This window comes from Nomascus leucogenys, chromosome 17, assembly GCF_006542625.1.
Source record: "Nomascus leucogenys isolate Asia chromosome 17, Asia_NLE_v1, whole genome shotgun sequence".
Classification (NCBI taxonomy): domain Eukaryota; kingdom Metazoa; phylum Chordata; class Mammalia; order Primates; family Hylobatidae; genus Nomascus; species Nomascus leucogenys.
Genome location: NC_044397.1, coordinates 35710358 through 35729450, shown reverse-complemented (window position 1 = coordinate 35729450; position 19093 = coordinate 35710358).

The following is a 19093-nucleotide window of genomic DNA, read 5'->3' as shown; positions in this document are numbered from 1 at the left end:
GATTGTGCCATTGCATTCATTGCACTCTAGCCTGGGCAACACAGTGAGACTCCATCTCAAAAAAAAAAAAAAATCTGCCAACATGTGCCTTGAGGTGTGGGAAATTCTCTTAAGGATTTTGTGGAAATTCTTTCCCCTAGGTTTTCTCTGCTTCCGCCTCTGAGCTCTCACCCTTCAGAGTTGCGCTTCCTGAGTGATTCCTCTAATTTTATATTTTCTCTTCTCTTTTCTTTTTCCTGTTTCTTTTTTTTTTTTTTTTTTTTTTTTGAGATGGAGTTTCGCTCTTGTTGCCCAGGCTGGAGTGCAGTGGTGCGATCTTGGCTCACCGCAACCTCCGCCTCCCAGGTTCAAGCGATTCTCCTGCTTCAGCCTCCCGAGTAGCTGGGATTACAGGCATGTGCCACCACGCCCAGCTGATTTTGTATTTTTAGTAGAGACGGGGTTTCTCCATGTTGGTCAGGCTGGTCTCACACTCCTGACCTCAGGTGATCCGCCCGCCTCGGCTTCCCAAAGTGCTGGGATTACAGGCATGAGCCACTGGCCGGGCCTTTTTTTTTTTTTTTTTTCTGCTTTCTGGATGACTTCCTTAATTAAAACCTTCCACCCCTTCTGTTGTATCTTTCAAATCTGCCATGACAGTTTTTTGTTTGTTTGAGAGGGTTTCGTTCTGTCGCTCAGGCTGGAATGCAGTGGCTCAATCTCAGCTCACTGCAACCTCTGTATCCCTGGTTCAAGCGATTCTTCTGCCCCAGCCTCCCAAGTAGCTGGGAATATAGGCGCGTGCCACCACACCTGGCTAATTTAGTAGACACGGGGTTTCACCATAGTGGCCAGGCTGGTCTCGAATTCCTGACCTCGTGATCCGCCCACCTTGGCCTCCCAAAGTGCTGAGATTACAGGTGTGAGCCACCACGTCTGGCCTGAAGCCATAGTAATTGGAAAATTTTAATTAAGGAAATCATCCAGAAAGCAGGAAAAAAAAAAAAAAAAGGAAAGAAAGAAAAGAAAAAAATAGGAGTACAGTGACACGATCTAGGCTCACTGGAACCTCCACCTCCAGGGTTCAAGAGAGTCTCCTTCCTCAGCCTCTTGGGTAGCTGGGACTACAGGCGCCCACCTGGCTAATTTTTGTATTTTTAGTGGAGATGGGGTTTCACCATGTTGGCCAGGCTGGTCTCGAACTCCTGACCTCAGCCTTGGCCTCCCAAAGTTCAGGGATTACAGGCGTGAGCCACTGCACCCAGCCAAAAAAATAAAAAATATGTTTTAAAAATTGCATAGAACTACGCAGACACACACACACACATACATGCACACACACACACGAGTGCATGTAAAAACTACTGCAATCTGAATAAGATCTGTAGTCCAGTTAATAGTATTGGACCAATGTCAATTTCTTTATTTTTATGTTGTACTGTATCAGACTGTGTTGGCAATTACTCGACTATGTACACTTGTCAAAACTCATTGAACTATATACTTAAATGGATGGTTTTTAGTTTATATGAATTATAGCCCAATGAAGCTAATTTTAAAATGTAAAATATTAGGCCAGGTATGGTGGCTCATGCCTGTAATCCAGCACTTTGAGAGGCCAAGGCAGGTGGATTACTTGAGGTCAGGAGTTTGAGACCAGCCTGGCCAAGATGGTGAAACCCTGTCTCTACAAAAATACAAAAATTAGTCAGGCCTGGTGGCGGGCACCTGTAATCCAGCTGCTTGGGAGGCTGAGGCAGGAAAATCGCTTGAACTCGGGAGGTGGAGGTTGCAGTGAGCTGAGATCGTACCACTGCACTCTAGCCTGGGCGACAGAGTGAGACTCCATCTCAAATAAAATAAAATAAAATAAATAAAAATACAAAAATTAGCTGGGCACGGTGGTGGCTGCCTGTAGTCTGTTACTCTGGAGGCTGAGGCCCGAGAATTGCTTGAACCCTGGAGGCAGAAGTTGCAGTGAGCCAAGATCACGCCACTGTACTCTATCCTGGGCGACAGAGTGAGATTCTACATCAAAAAAAAAAAAAAAAAAGAAGAAGAAGAAGGAAAAAAAAGTAAAATTGTAATCCTAGGCCCATCCCTCTTCTCCCAGTGCCAAGGCCTCAGGTTCGGATGTCTAGTGATAGCGAAACATGTGTGGCAGCCCAGGTAGCCTTTTTACCTTTTATCCTATAAACCTTTCTGGCATTTGAAGCTGTGACCACTTCCTTCTGAAAACTCACGCCTCTCTAGGTCGACGCCTCCTCTTCCCCCTCCTCTGCCCTGCTGGCTTCTCTTCCTCTGCCTGTTCCCCAATTGCTAGGCATACCTGTGCTCCCAGTGCCCGCAGCACCATCCACTCTGAACCATCTTTGCCATCCAGGCCCACCAGAGGGAGCTCTGTCCCCTGCTAACGCTGCCTGGTGGCTCTGGGCGATGGTCAATTACCCAGTCACCCATAAAAACCACCTTTCCTTCATCCAGTAAACCGTAATGTTGCCACGGCAACTACTGCCTTCCTTGTCTTTTCCTCCTTAGCCAATTCTGTGGACTAATTCTAGAATGACTCTTCCTGCGTGGTTACCCTCCCCATCAGTGTCCATAGCAGCTCTTATAAGACCCCATCACAATACCATGTCCCTGCATGTTCAGCTGTGCCAGGCAGCTAGAGAAGGGCAGGGACGGTGCATAGACCAGCAGGCAGAGCCTGGGGAGATCCCTGTCAGCCTGCGGTTGCTCCTGCCAATCATCATAGGCCCTATGTGTCCCTTCTAGGCCGCCAGACCCAGGGGCCCATCCCCAGTTTCTGTTTTTTTGTTGTTGTTGTTGTGTTGTTTTGTTTTGTTTTGTGAGACGGAGTCTTGCTCTGTCGCCCAGGCTGGAGTGCAGTGGCGTGATCGGCTCACTGTAACCTCCGCCTCCTAGATTCATGCATCTCCTGTCTCAGCTTCCTGAGTAGCTGGGATTACAGGCGCCCGCCACCACACTTGGCTAATTGTTGCATTTTTTAGTAGAGATGGGGTTTCACCATGTTGGCCAGGCTGGTCTTGAACTCCTGACTTCAGGTGATCCGCCCATCTCAGCCTCTCAAAGTGCTGGGTTATAGGCGTGAGCCACTGTGCCCGGCCCCCAGTTCCTGTTTATATCAGGAAAACTCCCTCAAAGATTCCATTTTCTCCTTTTACTACTCCTTCCACCAGGGTCTCAGATATAACATCTAAAGAAGCACCAAAAATGTTACTAATCAGCATACATTTTTTGTGGATATGTTAACAATTAATATTTTAATGCAATATTTAAAAAATAAAATTACAAAACGTCCATAATAAACATAATATCACAATTTTAAGTAAAGACAGGGTCAGTGTTACTGAGATTGCCTTTTGCCACTGGATCCTTCTTTTAGCATATTTTCCATCTTTTGTTCTTTTTCTTGTTTTTGTTTTTAGAGACAGGGTCTTGCTTTGTCACCCAGGCTGCAATGCAGTGCTGTGACCATAGCTCACTGCAGCCTTAAACTCCCAGGCTCAAGCAATTTTCTCACCTCAGCCTCCTGAGTAGCTGGGATTACAGGCACACGCTGCCACGGCTGGCTAATTTTTTGTATTTTTAGTAAAGACGGGATTTCACCGTGTTCCCCAGGCTGATCTCAAACTCCTGAGTTCAGGCAATCCACTGGCCTCAGCCTCCCTAAGTGCTGGGATTACAGGAGTGAGCCACCGCGCCCGGCTATTTTATCTTTTGTAGAGATGGGGGGTCTCACTATGTTGCCCAGGCTGGTCTCAAACTCCTGGCCTCAAGTGATCCTCCCGCCTTGGCCTCTCAAAGTGCTGGGGTCACAGGAGAGACACAGTGCCCAGCCTATTTCCCATCTTAAAAACACAAGAGGCCGGGTGCAGTGGCTCACGCCTGTAATCCCAGCACTTTGGGAGGCTGAGGTGAGTGGATCACAAGGTCAGGAGTTCAAGACCAGCCTGGCCAACATGGGGAAAGCCTGTCTCTACTAAAAATACAAAAATTAGCTGGGCGTGGTGGCAGGCACCTGTGATCTTAGCTACTCAGGAGGCTGAGGCAGGAGAATCGCTTGAGCCCAGGAGATGGAGATTGCAGTGAGCCGAGATCGCTCCACTGCACTCCAGCCTGGGCAACAGAGTGAGACTCCATCTCAAAAATAAATAAATAAATAAAAATTAAAAAAAAAAAAAACCACAAGAAAGCCAGTTCCCTGCTTGACCTTGCATGGCCCTGCCAGTGAACAATGTCTGCCTTTGTTCTCCTTTTTCTCTGGGACCCACTCCAGACAGGCTCTTATTCTCAACACTCCAGGGAAGCTGTTCTGGACGAGGTCATCAATCACCTCCCCATTGTCTGTGCTCCTCTTATTCAACCGTAGTATTTGACAGAGGAGGTCGCTTCCTCCTTGAAACTCTCTTCTCTTGTTATCTTGGCCTCTCATCTCCGTTGGTTCTCTTCCTACCCCCTGGCTATTCCATCTCTGGGTTCTTGTACCATCCTGACCCTAAACATCAGCATGCGTTTAGACCTCCTCTCTGTCCACACTCCCTCCCTGAGGGATCCCATCCAGTCTTATGGCTTTAAATGACTGTCGTAGTCCATTTAGTGTTGCTATTAAAAAAAAAATACCTGAGGCTGGGTGATCGATTGATTGATTGATTGAGATGGAGTCTCACTCTGTCGCTCAGGCTGGAGTGCAGTGATGTGATCTCGGCTCACTGCAACCTCCACCTCCCAGGTTCAAGTGATTCTCCTGCCTCAGCCTCCTGAGTAGCTGGGATTACAGGCATGTGCCACCATGTCCAGCTAATTTTTGTATTTTTAGTAGAGACGGAGTTTCACCATGTTGGCCATGCTAGTCTTGAACTCCTGACCGCAGTTGATCCAACCCCCTCGGCCTCCCAAAGTGCTGGGATTACAGGCATGAGTCACCTTGCTTGGTCAGAGGCCGGGTAATTTATAAAGAAAAAAGTTTTATTTGGCTCATGATTCTGATGGCTAGGAAGTTCAAAACTGGGCAGTTGTATCTGGTGAGGGCCTCTTTTGTAGAGATGAGGTCTCACTGTGTTGCCTAGGCTGGTCTCAAACTCCTGGGCTCAAACTATCCATCCACCTTGGCCTCCTAAAGTGTTGCTTCCAATTATGGAGGAAGGTGAAAGAGAGCTGGCGTGTGCAGAAATCACATCACGAGAGAAAAGGCAAGAGCAACGGGGGAGGGGTGCCAGGCTCTGTTTCACAACCCTGCTCTTGAACTCACTCACCTCCCATTCAGGGAAGACATTAATCTATTCATGAGGGATCTGACCCAAGACCCAGACACCACCCATTAGGCCCCACCTCCAACACTAGGATCAAATTTCAACATGATGTCAGACGTGGTGGCTCGGGCCTGTAATTCCAGCACTTTGGGAGGCCACGGTGGATGGAAGTTTGATCCCAGGAGTTTGAGACCAGCCTAGGCAACACAGTGAGACCTCATTTCTACAAAAAATACAAAAATTAGCTGAGTGTGGTGGTGCATGCCTGTAGTCCTAGCTACTTGGGAAGCTGAGGTGGGAGGATCACTCAAGCCCAGGAGTTTGAGGCTGTACTGAGCCATGATCATGCCACTGCACTCCAGCCTGGGCAACAGAGCAAGACCCTGTTAAAAGAAAAAAAAAAAAAGCAAATCTCGACATGAGGTTTGGAGGCACAAACACCTAAACCATAGCAATGATGTTATATCCATCCTTTATAGAATGGTAATTTCTTTTTTATTTTTCCTTTTTTTTTTTGAGATGGAGTCTTGCTCTTGTCATCCAGGCTGGAGTGTGATAGTGAATTCTTGGCTCATTGCAACCTCCGCCTCTCAGGTTCAAGTGATTCTCCTGTCTCAGCCTCCCGAGTAGCTGGGATTACAGGCACGTGCCACCACACTCGGCTAATTTTTTTATTTTTAGTAAAGATGAAGTTTCACCATATTGGCCAGGCTGGTCTCGAATTCCTGACCTCAGGTGATCCATCTGCCTTGCCCTCCCAAAGTAGTGGGATTACAGGTGTGAGCCACTGTGCCTGGCCTAGAATGGTAATTTCTAAATTTTCATCTCCAGACCAGACCTCTCCCCGACTTCCAGATTCATGTCCCACGATGGCCCCACTGGACTTTTCTACTTGTAGGTCTAACAGCCATCCCATTCTTAATATGCCACCAAATGGAGCTCTAGTCTCTTCCACCCCAACCTGCTCCCTCCCCGCTCTCCCAGACATCACCATCTCTGAAATGCAAATCCATCCTTCCAGGTACTCAGGCCAGATCTCTTGTTGTCATCCTTGACTGCTCTTTTTTCCATTGCAGTGTGTACCCAGACCATTAGCAAATTTGTCAGCTCTGCCTTCAAAACGCATCCAGCATCCAACCTCTCCTCCCCTCCTCCACCGACCTCACACAGAGAAGAGCTACTGTCACCTCTGGCTTGAACCACTGCAGTAACCTCCTCACTGGCCTTTGAGTGTTTTTGTTCTTGCTTTCCTTTGATATTTACTGAGATATATTTTATTGGACTAATTATGGACTTATAAACATCTCATGCGTGCTTGAGAAAAATGCATCTTCTTTCAGTTTCTGGGACCAGAATTGTGTGTGTGTGTGTGTGTGTGTGTGTGTGTGTGTGTATATGTATGTATATATAAAATGAATATATATATTCATTAAATCAACTTTATAACTGTTTTGTTTAATTCCTCTCTATTATTTCTTCTTCTTCTTCTTCTTATTATTATTATTATTAAGACAGGGTCTTGCTCTGTCACTCAGGCTGGAGTGCAGCAGTGCAATCATAGCTCACTGCAGCCTCAGCCTCCTTGGCTCAAGACATCCTCCTGCCTTAGCCTCCCAAACTGCTGTGACTACAGGTGTGTGGCACCATGCCCGGCTAATTTAAAAAAAAAATTTTTTTTTTTTGAGACTGAATTTCACTCCGTCACCCAGGCTGGAGTGCAGTGGCACGATCTTGGCTCACTGCAAGCCCCACCTCCCAGGTTCATGCCATTCTCCTGCCTCAGCCTCCCGAGTAGCTGGGACTACAGGCACCCGCCACCACGCCCAGCTATTTTGTTGTATTTTTTAGTAGAGACGGGGTTTCACTGTGTTAGCCAGGATGGTCTTGATCTCCTGACCTCATGATCCAGCTGCCTCAGCCTCCCAAAGTGCTGGGATTACAGGCGTGAGCCACCGCGCCTGGCCTCTAATTTTTAAATTTTTTGTAGAGACAGGGGTCTCACTTTGTTGCCCAGGCTGGTCTCGAACTTCTGGCCTCAAGTGATCCTCCCACCTTTGCCTCCCTAATTCCTTGGTATTCTTTTTTTTTTTTTTTTTTTTTTTTGAGACAGAGTCTCGCTCTATGGCCCAGGCAGGAGTGCAATGGTGCAACTTCCGCATGCCCCAGTTCAAGCTATTTTTGTGCCTCAGCCTCCTGAGTAGCTGGGATTACAGACATATCCCACCACACCAGGCTAATTTTTTGTATTTTTAGTGGAGACAGGGTTTCACCATGTTGGCCAGGCTGGTCTGGAACTCCTGGCCTCAATTGATCCACCTGCCTCGGCCTCCCAAAGTGCTGGGATTACAGGCTTAAGTCACCGCACCTGGCCTGTATTCTTAATGTATTTTTTTTTCTGCTTAAGATATTAATTGGCCAGGCATGGTAGCTCCATGTAACTCCAGCACTTTGGGAGGCCAAGGCAGGTGGATCACCTGAGGTCAGGAGTTCAAGACCAGCCTGACCAACATGGTGAAACCCCCATCTCTACTAGAATACAAAAAAGTTAGCCAGGAGTGGTGGCACGAACCTGTAATCCCTAGATACTTGGGAGGCTGAGGCAGGAGAATCACTTGAACCCAGGAGGCGGAGGTTGCAGCGAGCCAAGATTTTGCCATTGCACTCCAGCCTGGGCAACAAGAGCGAAACTCTGTTTCGAAAAAAAAAAAGATATTAATCACTAATATATGTAAATATTTCATTAAACCTATGAATATATCCATTTCTTTTTATAATTCTGCCAGTTGGTGCTTATATATTTTAAGCTATTTTATTTTATTTTATTTTATTTATTTTTTGAGATGGAGTCTCGCTCTGTCACCCAGGCTGGAGTGCAGTGGCGTGATCTTGGCTCACTGCAACCTCCGCCCCCTGGGTTCAAGTGATTCTCCTGCCTCAGCCTCCTGTGTAGCTGTGATTACAGGCACCTGACACCATGCCTGGCTAATTTTTGTATTTTTAGTAGAAACAAGGTTTTGCTATGTTGGCCAGGCTAGTCTCCAACTCCTGACCTCAGGTGATCACCCACCTTGGCCTCCTAAAGTGCTAGGATTATAGGCGTGAGCCACCACGCCTGGCCTTATTTTAAGCTATTTTAAATGTATACATGCTAGTACTGTGACTTTTTTTCCAGTACACTGAACATTTTTACCATGATGCTATTATCATATCACATCAGTCAAGCCTTTAAATCATTACAATGCTTTTTGCTTTAAAGTCCTTCTGTTCTTCAAGATCTCAATTTCCCTTTAATATCTTTCTCCTAAGGAAATATTCATCTTCAGCCTAATCAAGAAATGGAATTTTTTTTTTTTTTTTTGAGATGGAGTCTTGCTCTGTTGCCCAGGCTGGAGTGCGGTGGCGCGATCTCAGCTCACTGCAAGCTCTGCCTCCCAGGTTCACGCCATTCTCCTGCCTCAGCCTCCCCAGTAGCTGGGACTACAGGCGCCCGCCACCACGTCCGGCTAATTTTTTGTATTTTTAGTAGAGATGGGGTTTCACCATGTTAGCAAGGATGGTCTTGATCTCTTGACCTCGTGATTCGCCTGCCTCGGCCTCCCAAAGCGCTGGGATTACAGGCGTGAGCCACCGCGCCCGGCCAAGAAATGGAGTATTTGAATAAACTATTGATAAAATGAATGAATGACAATTATTTATACATATTTTTTTGAAACAGGGTCTTGCTCTGTTATCCAGGCTTGAGTGCAGTGGTGCCATCATGGCTCACTGAGGCCCTAACCTCCCAGGCTCAAGCAATCCTCCCACCCCAGCCTCCCGAGTAGCTGGGACTACAGGCACCTGCCATCATGTCCAGTTCATTTTTAAATTTTTTGTAGAGACAGAATCTCTTTAGGTTGTCCAGGCTGGTCTCAAACTCCTGGGCTTGAACGATTCTCCTGCCTTGGCCACGGAAAGCTCTGGGCTTACGGGCATGAGCGCCCTTGCCAGGCAAGCTTCTTTCAGGTTTTTAGGACCTATCCACAGGCGAGTTTCTCTAGGAGGTGCATTGCTGGGTCATTCGGTTTACGTATAACTTAGTTTTCACTACTGAGTCAGATGCTCTCCGGATGACTGTGTCCACCTGTGCTCTTGTCAGTTCCCATGTCTCCAGAGTCGCCCTGCCATCAGATGGGTATAAAATTACCAATTACTGGTGAGACTGAATACCTTCTAACATGTTTGTTAGACATTTAGGTTTCATAATCTTTGCCTTCCCTGGTGGTCTAGCGAGTAGAATAATAATATCATCTAAAAGAAAAGTAAAAAAAAAAAAATTATCTTTGCTTATTTTTCTTTGAGTTGTTTCCCTTCCTTCCTTCCCTCCCTCCCTCCCTCCCTCCCTCCCTCCCTCCCTCCCTCCTTCCTTCCTTCCTTCCTTCCTTCCTTCCTTCCTTCCTTCCTTCCTTCCTTCCTTCCTTTCCCTCTCTTCTTTTCTTTTCTTTTTTTCTTTTCTTTCTTTCCAGGTTCTTGTCCTGTTACCTAGGCTAGAATGCGGTGGTGCGATCTGAACCTCGACCTCCTGGGCTCAAGCGATTCTCTCAGCTCAGCCTCCTGAGTAGCTGGGACTACAGGCACATGCCACCACACCTGGTTAATTTTTGTTTGTTTGTTTGTTTCTGTTTTTGTAGAGACAGGGTCTTGCCATGTTGCCCAGGCTGGTCTCAAACTCCTGCCCTCAAGTGATCCATCCGCCTCGGCCTCCCAAAGTGCTGGGATTACAGGCATGAGCCACCATGCCCGGCCGGGTTGCTTGTCATTTTCTTATTGATTTATGGGAGTTTCTTGGATATTCATCGCTTGTCAATGTCAGACATTGCACGGGTCTTTTCCCAGGGAGGCGCTGGTATCTTAACTGTTTCTGCAGTGCCCTTCGTTGAACAGAAAACTTATTTTTCCATATGGTTTGTGTTCGGGGGATTCGGCTCAAAAAGTCTTTCCCTATACAAAAGTCTCAGAGGGATTCTCCTACATTTTCGGCTGTTAGTTTTGAACTTTTCCGTTTCACATTTAGGTCTGAGCCTTTTGGGAGTTCACTTCTGTGATGCGTTTGTTAGTCTTTTGCTATTGATTTTCGTTTGTTTGTGTTTGAGATGGAGTCCTGCTCTGTCACCCAGGCTGGAGTGCAGTGACGTGATCTCAGCTCACTGCAACTTCTGCCTCCCGGGTTCAAGTGATTCTCCTGCCTCAGCCTCCCCAGTAGCAGGGATTACAGATGCCCATCACCATACCCGGCTAATTTTTTTACAGCAATTTTTTTTTTTTTTTTTTTTTTTTTGAGATGGAGTCTCGCTCTGTCACCCAGGCTGGAGTGCAGTGTTGCGATCTCCGCTCGCTGCAAGCTCCGCCTCCCGGGCTCACGCCATTCTCCAGCCTCAGCTTCCGGAGTAGCTGGGACTACAGGCGCCCGCCACCACGCCCGGAGAATTTTTTGTATTTTTAGTAGAGACGGGGTTTCACCGTGTTAGCCAGGATGGTCTCAATCTCCTGACCTCGTGATCTGCCCGCCTCGGCCTTCCAAAGTGCTGGGATTACAGGCGTGAGCCACCGCGCCCGGCCAGCAATTTTTTACAAGCAAAAAATTTACGGCTAATTTTTTACAAGCAAAAAGCATTGTAATGATTTAAAGACACTCCTGTGCCTTCTACCTCCCCTCTTCTATCGTTGCCCACTGACTCCAATTCACTTAATATATATTAAGTATGCATTAATACATTAATAGGCCAGGCGTGTTGGCTCACACCTGTAATCCCAGCACTTTGGGAGGCTGAGGCGGGCGGATCACAAGCTCAGGAGATCGAGACCATCCTGGCTAACATGGTGAAACTCCGTCTCTACTAAAAATAGAAAAAAATTAGCTGGATGTGGTGGCGCACACCTGTAGTCCCAGCTACTCGGGAGGCTGAGGCAGGAGAATCGCTTGAACCTGGGAGGTGGAGGTTGCAGTGAGCTAAGATTGCACCACTGCACTCCAGCCTGGTGACAGAGAGAGATTCCGTCTCAAAAAAAAAAAAAATATATATATATATATATGTATGTATATTAATATAGTCTTTTTTTGAAACAGGGTCTCATTCTGTCACCCAGGCTGGAGTGCAGTGGTGCGATCACAGCTCACTGCAGCCTGGATCTCCTGAGCTCAAGTGATCCTCCTATCTCAGCCCCCGCAAGTATCTGGGACTATAGGTGTGCACCACCACGCCCAGCTAATTTTTGTATTTTTTGTAGAGACAGGGTTTTGCCATGTTGCCCAGGCTGGTCTCGAACTCCTGGGCTCAAATGATCCTGCCCACCTCAGCCTCCCAAAGTGCTGGGACTACAGACGTGAGCCACTGCACACAGCCTTATTAATATACTTTTGAAAGTTACATTATACTGTTTAATCTCTGTGTCTTAAGTTTATATACATGAATGTGTTCTGTGGATCTCAACTTTTCTGTTTCTATTCTTTTAGGTTTTGCTTATTTGTTTTTGAGTTAGGGCCTCAAGATGGCCCCATATGAGCCATTAACAGATGTTGACCATGTTCTGGATTACAAGGAACCTCAGTAAATTGCAAAAAATTTGCCTGGCAGAAATTATGGTTTTTCATTATTATAAACATTAAAAATCAATAGCAGGCCAGGCACGGTGGCTCACACCTGTAATTCCAGCACTTTGGGAAGCCAAGGCTGGCGGTTCACTTGAGGTCAGAAGTTCAAGACCAGCCTGGTCAACATGGTAAAACCCCTTCTCTACTAAAAAAGGAGGAAAAAAAAATTAGTCAGGCATGGTGGTGAGTGCCTGTAGTTCCAGCTACTCGGAAGGCTGAGGCAGGAGAATCGCTTGATCCCGGGAGGCAGAGGCTGCAGTGAGCTGAGATTGCACGATTGCACTCCAGCCTGGGCAACAAGAGCAAAACTCTGTCTCAAAAAAAATAAATAAATAAAAATGAAGGCCGGGCGTGGTGGCTCACGCCTGTAATCCCAGCACTTCGGGAGGCTGAGGCGGGTGGATCACGAGGTCAGGAGATCGAGACCATCCTGGCTAACATGGTGAAACCCTGTCTTTACTAAAAATACAAAAAATTAGCCGGGCGTGGTGGCGGGCACCTGTAATCCCAGCTACCCAGGAGGCTGAGACAGGAGAACCACGTGAACCCGGGAGGCGGAGCTTACAGTGAGCCGAGATCGCGCCAGTGCACTCCAGCCCAGGCGACAGAGCAAGACTCCGTCTCAAAAACAATAAAAAAATAGAGGGAAATTGATTCACAGAGACAGGCCTGCAGTGGCAATACCATATGAAGACGAAGGCAGGGATTGGAGTGATGCTTCTACGAGCCAAGGAATGCCAAAGACTGCCAGCCGACCACCGGGAGCTGGGGGAGAGGCATGAACGGATTCTCCCTATGGGCCTCATAAAGAACCAGCCCCGCAGATACCCCGATCTTGGACTTCTGGCCGTCAGAACTGTGGGACAATAGATTTCTTTTGTTTAAGACCATCAGTGTAGTACTTTGTGATGGCAGCCCCAGGGAACTAGTATGAGCAGTTAGCCTCACCCTGAGGTGTGTATGAGGTCTTGATCTGGTGCCTGGAGGATAAATCTTGTAGGGACAGCCAGGCTCACCCTCAGGCTCCTGGGCTCAGCCTGCCCTCCAGGTTTAAGCAGCGAAGCTACAGAAAACCCTTGGCCGTTTTAGCTTCAAATCAGTGCAGTGGTGCTCTGGGGCATCTCTGACTTATTGAACCAAATTTCAGGCCTGGATATTCTCAACCTGGGTGTCTGCAATGCAGCCTCCTTCCGTAAGGGAGGAAGATGAGAAAATGCTGAATGCTTGGGCCTCTCAACTCTGACATGAGAATGCCCAAGAGGTCGTCTCTGCTGTGTCCATCTGGTCTACCTCTGCAGCATAGAAAGAGATACTTCCAGTGCCGTTGACAGAGGCTCCTCCCTGCTAAGGGCAGAGAATCCCAACACTGTGTATGTGTCAGGAGAAAGCTGGCTCTGCCAGCCATGAGTGGCCTGGGCTTGGACTGGTATTAGAGACGGGCAGTCCGCTTGCCTGAGCGTGCTAACATAGTGGGAAGCAAACATGCACAGGCCGGGCCCGGTGGCTCACGCCTGTAATCCCAGCACTTTGGGAGGCTGAGGCAGACACCTGAGGTCAGGAGTTTGAGACCAGCCTGGCCAATATGGTGAAACTCCCTTTCTACTAAAAATACAAAAATTAGCTGGGGGTGGTGGCGGGTGCCTGTAATCCCAGCTACTCGGGAGGCTGAGGCAGGAGAATCACTTGAACTCGGGAGGCAGAGGTTGCAGTGAGCCGGGATCATGCCACTGCACTCCAGTATGGGTGATAAGAGTGAAACTCTGTCTAAAAAAAAAACAAAACAAAAAACAAACAAAAAATGCACATTGCAAGTCTACCCCAGGAAAACCACTTAACTCTTCACTTTCCTATCAGTACAAGGGAGATAAACATATTTTCTCTACAGAGACATGAAGATCAAATAAAAGAATGCTGTGGTTTCAACCCTTTTTCATGTCTGGCCAGGAGGCGGAGGATGCAGTGAGCCAAGATTACGCCACTGCACTCCAGCCTGGGTGACAGAGTGAGACTCCGTCTCAAGTAACAACAACAACAACAACAACAAACTATATTAATAAGGCCGGGTGCAGTGGCACATGCCTGTAATCCCAGCTACTCGGGAGGCTGAGGCAGGAGAATCACTTGAACCCGGGAGGCAGAGGTTGCAGTAAGCTGAGATTGCACCAGTGCACTCCAGCCTGGGCGACAAGAGTGAAACTCAGTCTCAAAAAAAAGGCCAGGCACGGTGGCTCACGCCTGTAATCCCAGCACTTTGGGAGGCCGAGGAGGGCGGATCACGAGGTCAGGAGATCGATACCATCCTGGCTAACACGGTGAAACCCCATCTCTACTAAAAATACAAAAAACTAACCGGGCGAGGTGGCGGGCGCCTGTAGTCCCAGCTACTCGGGAGGCTGAGGCAGGAGAACGGCGTGAATCCCGGGGGGCGGAGCCTGCAGTGAGCCGAGATCACGCCACTGCACTCCAGCCTGGGCGACAGCGAGACTCCGTCTCAGAAAAAAAAAAAAAGCAAGGGAAATACGATTGTGTCTGCAAGGCTGGAGGCCACAGTTACCAGGGATGACAGGGCTCCAGCCCCTGGCAAGCCCTGCATGGTGGCCTGAGGGCTGTGGCCTCACTCTCTCTGGAAGCCTGGAACCCTTTCAGGGCATGCTGGGTTGAGGAACCGAGGTTGGGGAGCTATGAATTAATGTGTATGCATGAATCCTGGTACCAGCCCTGACTCATACCAGTGGCTCACAAAGGGTTGCGTGATTGTTGCAACCTGCAAAATTGCAGGGCAATTTTGGAAGGCATGGGAAATGCCTCCACCTGGCAGGGGCTATCAGTGGCCTGTGTTGGTCACAGAGAATAAAGTCATGCAGTCCTCACCTGGCATTATGGGCCCTCTTTTCCCAAAGATTGTTTGAATTTTTATTTATTTATTTTTTTTGAGACGGAGTCTCGCTCTGCTGCCCAGGCTGGAGTGCACTGGCGCGATCTCGGCTCACTGCAAGCTCCACCTCCCGGGTTCACGCCATTCTCCTGCCTCAGCCTCCTGAGTAGCTGGGACTACAGGCCCCCACCACCACGCCCGGCTAATTTTTTTTTTTTTTTTTTTTTTTTTTGTATTTTTAGTAGAGACAGGGTTTCACCAGGTTAGTCAGGTTGGTCTTGATCTCCTGACCTCGTGATCTGCCCGCCTCAGCCTCCCAAAGTGCTGGGATTACAGGGGTGTGCCACTGCACCTGGCCCAGTTGCTCTTGACCTTAGCACACGGCAGCTCCTGGAACTCCACCTTGATGATGCTGACCTGCCTGCCTGCCCCCTCTTCCCCTGCGCTGCCTCCTGCCCTTGGCTCCCACCAGGAGGCACTGAGCTAATCAGGCTGATGATCACCCAGGTTCAATTCCACTTTCCCCGGCTACGACATGCTGTAAATTTCCTTAGCTTCCTGGCTCCCCTGTGAGTCCTGCCTCTCGTCAGGCGGCCTGACTTAGGAAGCCGCCAGCTCCCCGACCTGCTGTATCATCGCAGATGAATCAGGCCTGCCTACCTTGGGGGTGTCATTTCAACAGGCTCTACAGAGTCACATCACCCTCCGCAGCAAAGCACGACTGGTCACGTCTTCCCCCGGGTCTAGCACAACCTCCGGAGATCTAAATGGCAAGACCCCTCCTGTTCTTCAAAAGCCGTGTTATAATCTGCCTGCAAGAGAGCTGAATTTTACAAGATGCTTTGGAAAATGATTTCCCTCATCTCCATGCATCTCCAGGGCGGGGGAGAGGCATACATTTTCATTTATTGGTCAGGAGATGGTCCTTGAACTTCCAGCCTCCTGTCATTCTTGCCCCACCCCCAGGGTGTCTGGTGACTGAGGGTGACCTGAAAAGACTCAGAGGAGGAGAAGGAGAAAGATCAGACGCTGTGTTTATGCTCAAGCCAAGGGCCCCCTGGGATGCAGAAATAAGCTCTGCTTACCATTCCATTTGTCTTGATCCCTTCCAGAAAGGGAGAGGCTCGGCTGTGGGAGGAAAGGAGAAGAGAGAGAGCCCCAAGGGGCCCACAGCTTGCACTGCCTGAGCTGGGCTCTGTGGCCCACAGGAGCTGGCTTTCTGTGGGGTTGGGGTAAGCATGCGTGAAGTAACCAGAACAAGTGAGAACTTGGTCACGTCATGTTGATACAAGCCCAAAAGGATTATAAGAAGGACAGGGTGAATGTAACAGGAGACGGTTTTTTGCTTTTGTTTGAGACGAAGTCTCCCTCTGTCGCCCAGGCTGGAGAGCAGTGGCATGATCTTGGCTCACTGCAACCTCTGCCTCCCAGGTTCAAGCAATTCTTCTGCCTCAGCCTCCCAAGTAGCTGGGATTACAGGCACCCACCATCATGCCCGGCTAATTTTTGTATAAACGGAGTTTCACCATGTTGGCCAGGCTGGTCTTGAACTCCTGACCTCAGGTGATCCAGCCACCTCAGTCTTCCAAAGTGCTGGGATTACAGTGTGAGTCACTACGCCCAGCCAGTAGATGTTTAAAAAACTTTGTGGATACGCCTGTAATCCCAGCACTTTGGGAGGCCAAGGCGGGCGGATCACTTGAGGTCAGGAGTTCGAGACCAGCCTGGCTAACATGGTGAAACCCCCATCTCTACTAAAAATAACAAAAATTAGCTGGTGTGATGGCAGGTGCCTGTAATCCCAGCTACTCGGGAGGCTGAGGCAGGAGAATTGCTTGAACCTGGGAGGTGGAAGTTGCAGTGGGCTGAGATCATGCCACTGCACTCCAGCCTGGGTGACAGAGTGAGACTCTGTCTTAAGAAACAAAACAAACAAACAAAAACAACTTTGTGGAGATGAGTTGTTTTTGTTTTTTGTCTTGAGATGGGATCTTGCTCTGTGGCCCAGTCTGGAATGCAGTGACATGATCATAGCTCACTGCAGCCTCCAACTCCTGGGCTCAAGTGATCCTCCCACCTCAGCCTCCCGAGTAGCTGAGACTACAAGTGTGCACCACCACGCCTGGCTAATTTTTGTAGGGATGGGGTCTTGCTATGTTGTCCAGGCTGGTCTTGAACTCCTGGGCTCAAGCAATCCTGCTGCCTTGGCCTCCCAAAGTGTTGGGATTACAGGCATGAGCCACTGTGCCTGGCCAAGAGAGATGAGTTTGTTTGTTTGTTTGTTTTTGAGACAGGGTCTCACTCTGTTGCCCAGGTTGAAGTGCAGTGGTGTGATCTCAGCTCACTGCAGCCTCAACAATCCAGGCTCAAGCAATCCTCTCACCTCAGCTTCCCGAGTAGCTGGGACTACAGGCACGCACCACCATGCCCAGCTAATTTTAAAACTTTTTGTAGAGATGGAGTATCACCATGTTGCCCAGGCTGGTCTTGAACTCCCAAGCTCAAGCAATTCTCCTGCCTCGGCCTCCCGCAAAGGGGATGGATTACAGGCATAAGCCACTGTGCCTGGCCAAGGGAGAGAAGTTTTAATTAAAGTTAACAAGCATTCATGGCATCTTCTATGCACAAGGCACGGTGTTAGGTGCTGCGGGGTACAGAAAGTAACAAAGCCCCATCCTCACCCTGGAGTGAACAAGGGGAAATGATGAACGCAATGAGAGAAGTGGACAAAGGTGGTATCAGAGAGGGCTTCCTGGAGGAAGTGGAATTGGAGTTGCAGGATGGGTCAGGTGCTAGAGAGAGATATGTGAGAAGAGGAGGGTAGAGAAGCTGCCGGGAGGCCAAGTGCAGTGGCTCATGTCTATAATCCCAGCACTTTGGGAGGCCAAGGCGGGCGGATCACCTGAGGTCAGGAGTTTGAGATCAGCCTGGCCAACATGGAGAAACCCCGTCTCTACTAAAAATACAAAAATTAGCTGGGTGTGGTGGCACGTGCCTGTAATTCCAGCTACTGGGGAGGCTAAGGCAGGAGAATCGCTTGAGCCTGGGAGGCAGAGGTTGCAGTGAGCCGAGATCACACCACTGCACCTCAGCCTGGGCGACAGAAGGAGACTCTGCCTAAAAAAAAAGGAGCTGCAGGGTGGTAGTTCGGCAACCCGCATGCCATGTGGCCTGGGACATGGGTGGGTGGGGGAAGAGATGGAGTCAGGAGGAAAATGAGACCAGATTCCAGGGACATTGAAAACCATGCTGAGGTGGAGATACTGCTTTAATCAGAGGGCCAGGGCGTTAGCGTTGGAGCAGGTGAACCGCATAACTGGGAAGGCAATCGTGGGCTGCGGCAGGAAACAGTGATTGGCAGTGGGACAGACCACAGGGAGAGCAGCTGGTGGACGCCATGGGCTGGGTGCAAGGAGATGCCTGTGAACAGACTCATGGGTCGGCAGGAATGGCGCTGAAGGTCAAGCAGTGGTACGTGTGCACCTGCGTGACGGTGAGGAACGGTGCAGGTGGACCGAGGTGAGCCCGGAGGGGTGGTCCCTGAGTGCTTCTTTACCTTTAGGTCCTGTGTTAGTCCGTTCTTACGTTGCTATAAAGCAACACCTGGGGCTGGGTAATTTCTCAAGAAAAGAGGTTGTATTTTGGCTCTCGGTTCTGCAGGCTGTCTGAGAAGCATAGCGGCATCTGCTTCTGTTGAGGGCCTTAAGAAGGCTCACAAACATGGAGGAAGGCGAAGAGGGAGCCAGTAACATGGCGCGCGCGCGAGAGAGACAGAGAGAGAGAGAGAGAGAGAGAGAGAGAGAGAGAGACAGAGAAAGTGCTTTTCTTTTTTCTTTTTTTTTGAGATGGAGTCTCGCTCTGTCACCCAGGCTGGAGTGCAGTGGTGCAATCTCAGGTCACTGCAACCCCCACCCCCCGCCAGAGGCTCAAGCGATTCTCCTGCCTCAGCCTCCCGAGTTGCTGAGATTACAGGTGCAGGCCACCACACCCTGCTAATTTTTGTATTTTTATTAGAGACGAGGGTTTCTCTATGTTGGCCAGGCTGGTCTCGAACTCCTGACTTCAAGTGATCCACCTGCCTCGGCCTCCCAAAGTGCTGGGATTACAGGCATGAGCCACGATGCCCGGCTTATTTGGAGACAGGGTCTCCCCCTGTCGCCCACGCTGGAGTGCAGTGGTGCAATCATAGCTCACTGCAGCCTCAACCTCCCAGGCTCATACTGTCCTCCCACCTCAGCCTCCTGAATAGCTGGGATTACAGGTGTACGCCACCATGCCTAGCTAATTTTTTTAACTTTTGGTAGAGATGGGGGCAGGGAATTCTCACTATGTAGCCCA